The sequence below is a fragment of the Hylobates moloch genome, unplaced genomic scaffold (genome assembly GCF_009828535.3).
Source record: "Hylobates moloch isolate HMO894 unplaced genomic scaffold, HMol_V3 SCAFFOLD_4, whole genome shotgun sequence".
NCBI classification, from domain to species: domain Eukaryota; kingdom Metazoa; phylum Chordata; class Mammalia; order Primates; family Hylobatidae; genus Hylobates; species Hylobates moloch.
Window position 1 is genome coordinate 99509075 of NW_026652279.1, and position 12795 is coordinate 99521869.

The window sequence follows — 12795 nt, forward strand, 5'->3', positions numbered from 1 at the left end:
ATTCTTTTTTATGGCTGAATAGTACTCCATTGTGTATATATACCACATTTTATTTATCCATTCATTTGTTGATGGGCACTTAGGTTGTTTCCAAATCTTAGTTATAGTAAACAATGCTGCAACAAACACAGGAATGTGGATATCTCTTCTATAGTCTGATTTCCTGTCTTTTGGGTATATACCCAGCAGTGGGATTGTTGGATGATAAAGTAGCTCAATTTTTAGTTTTTTGAGGAACCTCCAAACTGTTCTCCATAGTGGCTGTATTAATTTACATTCCCACCAACAGTGTACAAGGGTTTCCTTTTCTCCACCTCCTCACCAGCATCTGTTATTACCTGTCTTCTGGATATAAGCCATTTTAACTGGGGTGAAATGATATCTCATTGTAGGTTTGATTTGCATGTATCTGATGATCTATGATGTTGAGCACCTCTTCATAGGTCTGTTTGCCACTTGTTTTCTTTTGAGAAATGCCTATTCAAATCTTTTTGTCATTTTTTGATCAGATTATTAGATTTTTTTGCTATAGAGTTGTTTGAGCTCCTTATATACTCTGGTTATTAATCCCTTGTCAGATGGGTAGTTTGCAGATACTTTCTCACATTCTGTGGGTTGTCTTTTCACTTTGTTGATTGTATCCTTGGCTGTGGAGAAGCTTATTAACTTGATGTGATCCCATTTGTCCATTTTTGCTTTGGTTGCCTGTGCTTGTGGAATATTGCTCAAGAAATTTTTGCCCAGACCAATGTCTTAGAGATTTTTCTCAATGTTTTCTTGTAGCAGTTTCATAGTTTGAGTTCTTAAGTCTTTCATCCATTTTGATTTGATTTTTGTATATGGGGAGAGATAGTGGTCTAGTTTTATTCTTTTGCATATGGATATCCAGTTTTCCCAGCACCATTTATTGAAGAGACTGTCTTTTCCCCAATGTATGTCTGGGCACCTTCATTGAAAGTGAGTTCACTGTGGTGTGTGAATTTGTTTCTGGGTTCTCTATTCTGTTTCATTGGTCTATTGTCTGTTTTTATGCGAGTACCATGCTGTTTTGGCTACTATAGCTCTCTAGTATAATTTGATTATACTAGAGATTGGAGGAATCACATTATAGTATTATAATTTGTTCCAATTTTGTTCTTTTTGCTTAGGATCGCTTTGGCTACTCTGGGTCTTTTGTGGTTCCATGTAAATTGTAGGATTTTTTTTTTTCTATTTCTGTGAAGAATGTCATTGGTATTTTGATAGGGATTGCACTGAATCTGTAGATTGCTTTGGATAGAATGGACATTTTAACAATATCAATTCTTCCAATCCATGAACATGGAATGTCTTTCCATTTTTTGGTGTCCTCTTCAATTTCCTTCATCGATCTTTTGACTTTCATTATAGAGACCTTTCACATATTTGGTTAATTCCTCGGTATTTAATTTTATGTGTGGCTATTGTAAATGGGATTACTTTTTAAATTTCTTTTTCACATTGTTCACTATTGACATATATAAATGCTACTGATTTTTTGTATGTTAATTTTGAATCCTGCAACTTTACTGAATTTGTTTATCAGTTCTATTAGTTTTCTTGTGGATTCTTTAGGTTTTTCCTCATCAGTCAATTCTGATGGCTTCTTTTTTTGGTTTAATTTCCAACCATCTTGATGATCTTTTAACAACTTCATATTTTGCTTCATATACAGTTTTGCAAAGAACTGCCAAACACATTTAATTTGATCATAATAGCAATCAAGGTAGGCAGGGCAAGAATTTTTTTTTTTTTTTTGAGACAGAGTCTCGCTCTGTCGCCCAGGCTGGAATGCAGTGGTGCCATCTCGGCTCACTGCAAGCTCCACCTCCCAGGTTCAAGCGATTCTTATGCCTCAGCCTCCCAAGTAGCTGGTATTACAGGCATGTGCCACCACACCCGGCTACTTTATGTTTTGTTTTGTTTGTTTGTTTTGTTTGTTTTTTGGAGACGGAGTCTTGCTCTGGAGTGCAGTGGCGCGATCTCTGCTCACTGCAAGCTCTGCCTCCCGGGTTCATGCCATTCTCCTGCCTCAGCCTCCCGAGTATCTGGGATTACAGGTGCCCGCCACCACACCTGGCTAATTTTTTGTGTTTTTGTAGTAGAAACTGGTTTCACCATGTTGGTTAGGCTGGTCTCGAACTCCTGACCTCAAGTGATCTGCCCACCTCAGCCTCCCAAAGTCCTGGGTTTACAGGCATGAGCCACTGGGTCCAGCCTCCTTAACTCTTTAATACATGGAGACAGTTCTTAGGTAAAGAGGCAAGGCAGGGGGCTGCTACAATTTGTGGACTGAGCAATTTGAAGGGTGCCACGTGTCATAATAGACTGCTCACAAAATATTCATCACTAGAAAAAGGAAATTCTAATATATGTTCTTAAATGACTTGAAATTTTCTCCCAAGAAAGAAAAAGCAAGAGAATAAAGCAATCACACTAAGCCTCCAGTGCTCAGGTGTTGAGTAGACACAGCAGAACATTGCCGTGCTGCAGGAGAGGTGCAACCAGGCAGCCAGGCTCTGCCTTTCTCTGTGGGACTTTGAGCAAGTTTTCGCACCCTCTCTGTGTCTCAGTTGCCTTATCAGTGGAAAAGGGAATAATGTCAGCACCTACCTTGCAGGGTTGCTCTGAGGATTAAATGGGTTAAAATATGGAATAGTGCTTATAGCAGTGTCTAGCACAGAGTATGCACTATATAAGTGTTTGCAGCTGTTATAGTCAAAATGGAAAGGTGGAATGGAAATATCCTTTGAAAGTCTATATAAGCCAGGTGCAGTGGCTCACACCTGTAATCCCAGCACTTTGGGAGGCCAAGGTGGGTGGATCACCTGAGGTCAGGAGTTCAAGATCAGCCTGACCAACATAGTGAAACTCTGTCTCTACTAAAAATACAAAAACTAACCGGGCATGGTGGTGCATACTTGTAGTCCCAGCTACTCAGAAGGCTGAGGCAGGAGAATTGCTTGAACCCCAGAGGCAGAGGTTGCAGTGAGCAGAAATCGCACCTCTGCACTCCAGCCTGGGTGACAGAGTGAGACTCCATCTCAACAACAACAAAAAAAAAAAAATTAAAAAAAAAGTCTATTTAAAATCAAGGAAGTTATACAAAAAAACAATTTTGGGTGAGGTTGTTATCTAGAAGGTTAGTAAACACTGGTCTTTATAAGGATATCTTCTGATTTCTAATGTAGCCACTCCTAGAGAACACAATTTTTTTTTAGCAATTACTACTTATGGATGTAAGAGTGAACGTTCATTAGTCGACCTTATCAAACAGTCCAGAATGTTGTTAAGAATGTTAATATATTGCTACATGCAAGGGCTGAAGAAAATGAAATAATGTTAAGAAATAAGAATATTGTTTCCAGCTATTAGTAATTCATGGTGCTGCAGAATCTTGAATCTATCATTAAAAGGCATAAGTCTTTTAATCTATCATTAAAAGGCATAAGTTGGATATATATATATCCAACGGGTCTATCTTATAAACCAGATCAAACTACAGTATCAAACACAGCCTAAAACAGCATTTTAGGAGGCCAAGGTGTGTGGATTTCTTGAGCCCAGATGTTAGAGACCAGCTGGACAACATGACAAAACCCCATCGCCATAAAAAATACCAAAAAAACATTAGCTGGGTGTGGTGGCATGCACTTGCAGTCCCAACTGCTTGGGAGGTGGATGTGAGAGGATTGCTTGCACCCAGGAGGCGAAGGCTGCAGTGAGCCATGATCATGCCACTGCACTCAGGCTGGGTGACAGAGTTCAGAGCCTGTCTCAAAAAAATAGCAATAGATGAACATACATGGATGTTTATATAATACATAGATATTAGTGTAAATGTATAACACTGTGTGAAGAACGAAGCTTTAGTCCCCTTAGAATACACGGATGAGTATGACTCGCTCCCTGCTTCAAGGGGCTGGTGATCCAGCAGGGATCACAGATGTGGAGCAGATAATCTAACCAGATATGCAACGGAACAGGTGCCAGACCTGTGGGGGCCCAGAGAGGTTGCACCCAGATGGACGAGTCTTCTAGATCCTATTACCTGCTTCACAAGGTCTTTAGTGCCCAAAGCCAAATGACAAAGTAAGGGGGAGGGGCACGGAGAGGCCCGCAGCAGCGGAACTTACGGGAGAGGGGCACGGAGAGGCCCGCAGCAGAAGAACTTACGGTAGAAGGGCACGGAGGCGCCCGCAGCAACAGAACTTCCGGGGGAAGGGCACGGAGAGGCCCGCAGCAACAGAACTTCCGGGGGAGGGGCACGGAGAGGCCCGCAGCAACAGAACTTCCAGGGGAGGGGCACGGAGAGGCCCGCAGCAGCAGAACTTCCAGGGGAGGGGCACGGAGAGGCCCGCAGCAGCAGAACTTACAGGAGATCAGACGGAAGCGGAAGTGGTTTCATGCCCTTCAAGTTAGATTATCCAGATACTTGTCTTTCTTCTCCACGAAAAATGACTCATTCTTAGTATATTTATGTGTAAAATTGCTTTGGATTTTAAGTGCGTGGAAGACCAGAGTTGAAACAGTGCTTAGCACATAATTTTTGGAGATGACAGAGATATGACCAGGCAGAACTGTCCTCAGGACACTTTCTAAAGTACATCAAAGTACTCTGGTTCCCCTAGCCCATCCTCTTGACTTCTTCTACTCATTCTCTCCTGTCCCTTGGCCGTCTCTATGTGGCCTTCTAGCTTCTCAGAGCCTCCTTGCTTTGGGTCTCACCCACGCCTGACACCCTTGCCAAGACCGCTCTAAATTAGCCTTTCCTCCCCTCTCCTACACCTGTCAAACCCCTCTCTCATCTATCCACCAGGGGGAGGGCTATATTATTATACTAACACTAATGTATGAAAGCCCACATTGCTAGCTTATTGTACTAACTATCTCAAGAAAATTTAATTTTTAAAAGAGATGCTTTCAAATTTCAATAAGCAAAGGCTTCAGCTGAGATTATTTTCTTTTTGCATTCCCAGCCCTCTCAAGTTATGCCTTAGGCAAACTGCTTCTCTAAGTGCTAACCCAAGCTGGCCCTTAGATGCATTTGTTATGTTCAAGTGCCCTCTGGAGGCAAAAACAGTCTCCTGTTAGATGAAAGACAGGCCTGCCAAAGACTCACAAATGATTGGTCCCTGTGCTGTGGGATTCATTCATTCCTTTCCATCTTTCTTTGTGCAGGTCCAGCACAGCCTTGCCTTGGGGCCTTCAGCTTAGGCACGGAATCTTCTTTGGCCTGGAATAGCAGTCCCAAAGACTGTCCCATGATTGGTTCCTTCACACCATCCACTTTAGCTCAGCAGGGCTTTCTCAGGAGTACATTGCATCTAGCCAAGCCGACCTTCCCACTCTGTCATGTCGCGCCATTTCCTTGCCTTCTTGCACACAGCACTATCTGAAATAATCTCCTTCCAGTCATTCAACACGTTCATTGAGTGCCTGCTCCTATGCCCTGTCTTATGCACTTGGGATAGATCAAGGTACAAATGCAACACCTTCTCCACCCTGGTGGAATTTACAGGCCTTGTGAATTACATTGTTTCCTTTTTCATCATCCGCCTCTGGCTAAAATGTAAGCTCTAGGGGAGCAGGGACCTCTGTCAGCCTTGTTCACTACTTTTTCCCAAGAGCCTAGAGCTGTGTCTGATACATCCTTCATGGTCAATCAGTATTTGTGGAATGAATAAACAAATGTTTTTATTAACCAGGCACAATGGCTGAGGTGAGAGGATAGCTTGATACCAGGAGTTCAATACCAGCCTGAGCAACATAGCAAGACCCCCGTCTCTAAAATATAAAAATGTTTTAAGTTTATATTTTCTGTCAGGGTACACAATTAACATTTTAAACTTCTTTTGCTGTGACAAAGTTAATTCATTCCATTATCACAACTGTAAAAAATGAGGCAAACTATATACCTCATTGTTATTCAAATGATCAAGAGCAACAATAGTTAGCATTTATTGACCACTTACTAAGTACTAGAGGCTGTAATAAGTGCTTTATATGTATCGTCTCGTCTTCACAAATTTTTCTGAAGCAAGTAACACCATTCTTCCCTTTTTTTTTTTTTTTTTTTTTTTTTTGAGACAGAGTCTCGCTCTGTAGCCCAGGCTAGGGAACAGTAGCCCATCTCGGCTCACTGCAACCTCCACCTCCCTGGTTCAAATGATTCTTCTGCCTCAGCCTCCAGAGTAGCTGGGACTACAGGTGCATGCCACCACGCCCAGCTAATTTTTTTTGTATTTTTAGTAGAGACGGGGTTTCACCATATTGGCCAGGCTGATCTCAAACTCCTGATCTCATGATCTGCCTGCCTCAGCCTCCCAAAGTGCTGGGATTACAGGTGTGAGCCACCACACCTGGCCCGTTCTTCCATTTTTAACATGAGAAATTTGAGGCTTACAGGAGCTTCTCACCATCACAAGGTCATCTTTTGGGGACTGGATAGTCAACCCAGAGTCCATGCTGTCAACCTTCTCCACACAGCCACGTTCAAATCATGATGTCTGCATTACTCAGCGGCTCCCTCTACCATCCTCTAAAACTCTACACTCTCTTAGCAGGGCCTGTGAGACCCCTCAAGATCAGCCCTGCCTCCTTTGCTGGTCTCCTTCCCATTACCTCTCCTCCTACCCTGACCGGAGCCCCTGTAGCTCCTGGGCACGGTCATGCCTTTCCCTACCTCCTTGCAATCCTATGGTGTGCTTCCTCCTTCTGCCCTGCCTAACTGCTACTCTTGCTTCAAGGCTCAGCTCTTGCCCCCTCCAGACCCTTTCCTGGCACTCTGGGCTAGGTTCTGTGCCCATGCACTGCTGCTCCCAGCTCCCTGTGCCTGGCTCTGTGATTCTTAGTGAATGGAATGAGGTGTGGCTTTTCATCTCCAAATTTCCAGGGCTTAGTTGGAACAGAGAGGTTGGCAAAATGAATGATGGAACATTTGGGAATTGGCCATGTTTTACAATTTTAGACACAGTGAGGAAAGGAATACTCTTGTAAATAAGAGGGTTAGGGCTGGGCACAGTGGCTCACACCTGTAATCCCAGCACTTAGAGAGGCTGAGATAGGAGGATCATTTGAGACCAGGAGTTCGAGACCAGCCTGGTCAACATAATGAGATTCCCCCTTCTTTACAAACAAACACACATAAACAAAATAATTTAAAAATTAGCCAGGTGTGGTGGCACATGCCTATAGTTTCAGCTACTTAGGAGGCTGAGGCAGGAGGATCATTTCAACACGAGAGCTCGGGGCTGCAGTGAGCTATGATCAAGCCACTGCACTTCAGCCTGGGCAACAGAGTGAGACCTTGTCTCTAGAAATAAATAAATTAATAAAATAAAATAAAAGGGTTAGAATGTGGCCCATTTTTGAGACCTGCTGAGAAGCAGCAGCATGGAGCAGGGAGTACTTAGAGCGTCACCTGGCAGAACCTGATCTTTCCTCTCATTCCCACCCCAAGAGACTTTTCCAACTCATCCAGCTGGAAGCAGAGAGGATTTTTCCCCTCAGGTGTCTGACCCAGAGCCTGCATGCTAAGTTCTAAGGTGATGGTGTCTCAACTGTGCTGGGCCTTTATTTGTGAGCTTTCAATGGTTGTATCTGCCTGTGTTTGACCAGAATAATTAATTTAATAAAAGCACTTTAAAAATGTTTATAAACGGCTAAGCATCTAGTGTTGGGTACCATATAAGTATTTAGATACAAAAGGTCTAAATTCAGGTTATTTTTACTGGGGGAACCATTATTAATGTAATTATAAAATAGTACGTCGCAGATATGTACACACGAGAGAGAGAAGCTGTGTACACTTGCTACTTCACAACAATGATGCAATTCAACAGATTTATGACAATGATTCCTTTAGACAGATACTGACTAAAACTCACCAGGGGCAGGGCCCTGGGCCAGGCAAGGAGTAAGTCACAGCTCCTAGGCCTCGGCAGGGAACACTAAGCTACAAGTACTTGCCCTTCCTTGCTGGGTGGAGTAGCTCACAACTGTAATCCCAGCACTTTGGGAGGCCAAGGCAGGAGGATCACTTGAGACCAGGAGTTCAAGACCAGCCTGGGCAACATGGCAAAATGCCATCTCTACAGAAAAATACAAAAATTATCTGAAGGTGGCAGTGCACACCTGTGGTACTCAGGAGACTGAGATGGGAGGATCGCCTGAGCCCAGGAGTTTGAGGCTTCAGTGAGCTGTGATCATGCCACTGCACTCCAGCCTGGGTGACAGAGCAAGACCCTGTCCCTCCCAGCCCCATCGCCAAACAAAAAAAAATGTACTTGCCCTTGTGGTTGGAGCCACAGGGGCCATGAGTTCAGCAGGGACTCCCGCCGGCTGCTCCAAGCCATTCTCCCGGCACTCTCTGCTCTGTTCTCCTGCAGAACCAAACTGCTTTCTGTTCCCCAAACATGCTCTGCCGGTTCACACCTCTGTGCCTTTGCATGTTTCCTCAGACTGGAATGCTCGGTCCGTGCAGAGTGGACATGTGTCATGTTTTCTGGCTGCTTAGCAGGGTTTTAAAACCCTGCCTATGTTCTGGGAATTTCCTAACACAAGAATGAGTCCTGCCTCTCCAAGGAAGATGCCAGAGCAAGCAGGGTACAGGCACATGACCCAGCCTCCCTCCATCAGCTGTGTCTACACGAGATACTAACTTAGACATGAGCAATCCAAGGCAGTAGACACAGTGTGGAAGTGATGTATTAGGCAATGCTGGTACGGAGGCACCAGGCTTTGAAGGAGCAATAGTTACCAGGCTGTGGCCCTGGCACAAGAAGAGGCAGCGTCACAAACCATCATATCCAGAGCTCTAGAGGGGCAGTGGCGGTGGTTTCCACTACAGGCCAGGTCTGCGGTGGGCGTAGGGCCTTGTTTCAGGAAACTCATCATGGCACTTTACCTCCCCATCCAGCAAGCAGAAGAGTCACTCTATATCCTTTTAATCATTTTAATCATCCCTTTTGTGCTTTTGTTGATTACAACTAAGAGTCTGGCTTAGTTGCAACTCTTCCAGCCCCTGCGGTAGGTGATACACCAACCTACATTAATCCTCTTAACAAAAGGCCACTTGCTTTGCAAAATCCATGTTGGCATGAAGGTCTCCTGTGGGCCTCCCCTGAAATCTTCTATTCCATCCTTGATCCATGCCCTCCAGGGATGCCCTCGCTACCTACACGCCTCTCGCTGCATGCCCCCCTGGATTAGAATTGCTTGTTTCTTCCGCCTTTGCTTGGACCATGATTTATTTGAGGCTAGCCATTGGCTCTTTCACTTCTGCATTTCCAGCAGTTAGTTTGGGTTGACAGCGTCCAACACATGATAGGTACTAAAGGGAAGTTTGTTATTGATATGAAGGAATGCTCCGGTTTGCTTTCTGAGAACCAGGAATCAGAAACAGGTGCTATGAGGTGGCTGCGTCTAACATAGATCTCGGTGAACGGCAGGGATTTTAACAGGCAGAATTGGTGGGGATCATCCTGCCCATATGACATATAATCTGCCTTTTACAAATTATTATATCCCTCAGCATTTTCCCATATCCTTAATATGCTGTCTGGGACATTCTCAGTTGCCCAACAACCCTTCCCTTGCCCTTCTCTTTTTCAGGTTTGGGTGGTGATGTCTCTGGGAAGGCGGACCCTCCCACAGCCCCAAGGGGATGTGTTTTCATTGCTCCAAACCAGGGGTTGACCAACTACAGCCTGCTAGCCAAATCTGGCCTGCCACCTGTTTTTGTATGGTCTCACATCATACGAAATGCTTTTTACAGTTTTAAACAGTTGGGGGAAAACAAAGAAAAAATTCTTTGTGAGAGGTAAAAAAATATATAAAATTCAAGTTTCAGTGTCCACAGAGACACTGGAACACAGGCATAGGTATTTGTTTCTGGTGTGTCTAGCTGCTTTGGCTCTACAATGGCAGAGCTGAATATATGTGACAGGGACCACACGCCCTGAAAAGCCTGACATATTTACTGGCTGGTTCCCTTCAGAAGAAGTTTGCTGACCCTGTTCTCAAGCAATCATGCTAATGCCAATCTCCTCCCAGTACTGATTTTTGGGAGAAGCATGAGACCCATTTCTGGGCCAATGAAACACAAAAGGAAGGCTGACAGATGGCTGCTGGGAAAGATTGTTTTCTCTGATGAGAGGGAGATATGTGAGCATGCTTCCTTCTCGCCTTTGGATGTTGCACGTGAGGATGTGATAGGCAGAGCTGTGGCAGCCATCTAGTCATGAGGGAAAAGCTAAGAGAACCACAGAGAAGCTGCCCCCAGATACTGTTGAGCTGTTAAATTAACCAGCTCTGGAACATCCTACTTCTAGAATTTTTTAACACTCAAAATAAATATACTAGGCTGGGCACAGTGGCTCATCCTATAATCCCAGCACTTCAGGAAGCTGAGGTGGGAGGATCACTTGAGCCCAGCAGTTTGAGACCAGCCTGAGAAATATAGTGAGACCCTTGTCTCTACAAAAAAAAAACAAATTAGCTGGGTATAGTGGCACACAACTATAGACCTAGTTACTGGGGAGGCTGAAGTGGAAGGATGGCTTGAACCCAGGAGTTCAAGGCTTCGGTGAGCTATGATCATGCCACTGTACTCCAGCCTGGGCAACAGAGCAAAACCCTGTCTCTAAACAAACAAACTGATAGTTGGACATCCTTTTAACTGTGGCCAGATTTGTCCTAAAGCATATGATGTGAGGAGAGTATTTCCTCTTATTGAGGAACCATAAAATTTTAACCATTTATGAGCATTTTCCCTTAATTATTTACTATTATAAGTTTTATCTTTAAAAAATATTTATCTTACAAATTCAAATTTAAGGCTCATTAACCATCAGAGGGAACATGGAGAAATAAAATAAAATAAAAACAAATTTAAGCCTCCTAAAATATGTGCCTCAGCTGGTGCCTTCTCCCTCTCCCTGTTCTGCTTCCTTCTCCTCCCCCTTCCTCTCCCCATTTCTTTCCCTGTACCATTAAGACGTTGCCAAGGAAAAGACAAAAAAAATTGCCCACTCCCAAAACACTGCTCTATCAAGTCTTTTGCTGGATGCAGATCACCCTCTTATTCTAAGATTGACAGAAATCTAAATCCATGCTTATTTGTTTAAAATACAAATCCCATTATGGTTATTAGAGGCTGGGAAGGGCAGGGGGAGGAAAAGATAGGGAGAGATTGGTCAACAGAGATGAAATTTAAGCAAGATAAGAGGAACAAATTCTAGTGCTCTATAGCACTGTAGGGTGAATATAGTTAACAATAACTTATTGTGTATGTTCAAAGAGCTGGAAGGGAGGATTTTCAATGTTCCCAACACAAAGAATGAGAAATATTTGAGGTGATGCCTATGCTAATTGCCCTGATTTGACCATTACACATTGTATACATGTATTAATATATCAATCTGTACCCCACAAATATGTACAATTATTATATGTCAACTTGAAATAAAAGGAACAAATAAAATAACATATAAACTCTACCTGACTCCAAAAAACACTTGTGGGAGTTTTCAGTAAAAGTTATATCAGCAGCCAAGAATATTTAATGGGTACTAAAATTGTATAGTCAAAAGCAAGCTTTCTTTTCTTTTTTTTTTTCTTTTGCGACAGAGCCTTACTCTGTCACCCAGAGTAAGCGTAGTGGCATGATCTCAGCTAACTGCACTGCAACTTCTGCCTCTCGGGTTCAAGCAATTTGCCTGCTTAAGCCTCCTGAGTAGCTGGGATTACAGGCACCCGCCACCACGGCCAGCTAATTTTTGTATTTTTAGTAGAGACAGGGTTTCTCCATGTAGGCCAAGCTGGTCTCAAACTCCTGACCTCAGGTGATATACCTACCTTGGCCTCCCATCTTCTTTCTTCTTTCTTATTAACTATAAATACATTTGAGTCAGAGATTTTTTTTTTTTTTTTTGAGACAGAGTCTTGCTCTGTCGCCCAGGCTGGAGTGCAGTGGCGAGATCTCGGTTCACTGCAAGCTCCACCTCCCGGGTTCACGCCATTCTCCTGCCTCAGCCTCCCGAGTAGCTGGGACTACAGGCGCCCGCCACCATGCCCGGCTAATTTTTTTGTATTTTTAGTAGAGATGAGGTTTCACCGGATTAGCCAGGATGGTCTCGATCTCCTGACCTCGTGATCCGCCCACCTCAGCCTCCCAAAGTGCTGGGATTATAGGCTTGAGCCACCGCGCCCGGCCTGAGTCAGAGATGTTTTATGCTGTTGATCTGTTTGCAACTCCAATTAACTCACTTTGTTAAAACATGCCTCATGTGGTATCAGAACGAGGGATACATTTTGTGAAATTATTTCTCCTTTTAGTGTCATTAACCAGTGCTTTGTGAAATTCTGTTGAAATAGCAAATGCTTGCTTGTCTATGCAGACATTCCATGTCTGTCCTCTCACCTCTGACCTGCGTCACACCTGCCGCCCATCACAAAACCAGCTGCATTGAAATCTCTGAATCGGGCAATCCCAAGTGCAGCAAACAGTCACCTGGAGCAGAGAGGTCAGTGTGTTTACGTGTTTCCTGTTTGGAACCTAGGTCTGAAATACGATTGAGTTGAGCTACCTCTATAGAGAGCAGTGACCCATGTTTCTAAAATATTGTTCTCAAGAGGCCATAGGATTCCTAGGAATTTTTTTTTTTTTTTTTTTTTTTTGAGACGGAGTCTTAGTCTGTCACCAAGGCTGAAGTGCAGTGGCACAATCTCGGCTCACTGCAACCTCCGCCTCCCTAGTTCATGCAACTCTCCTGC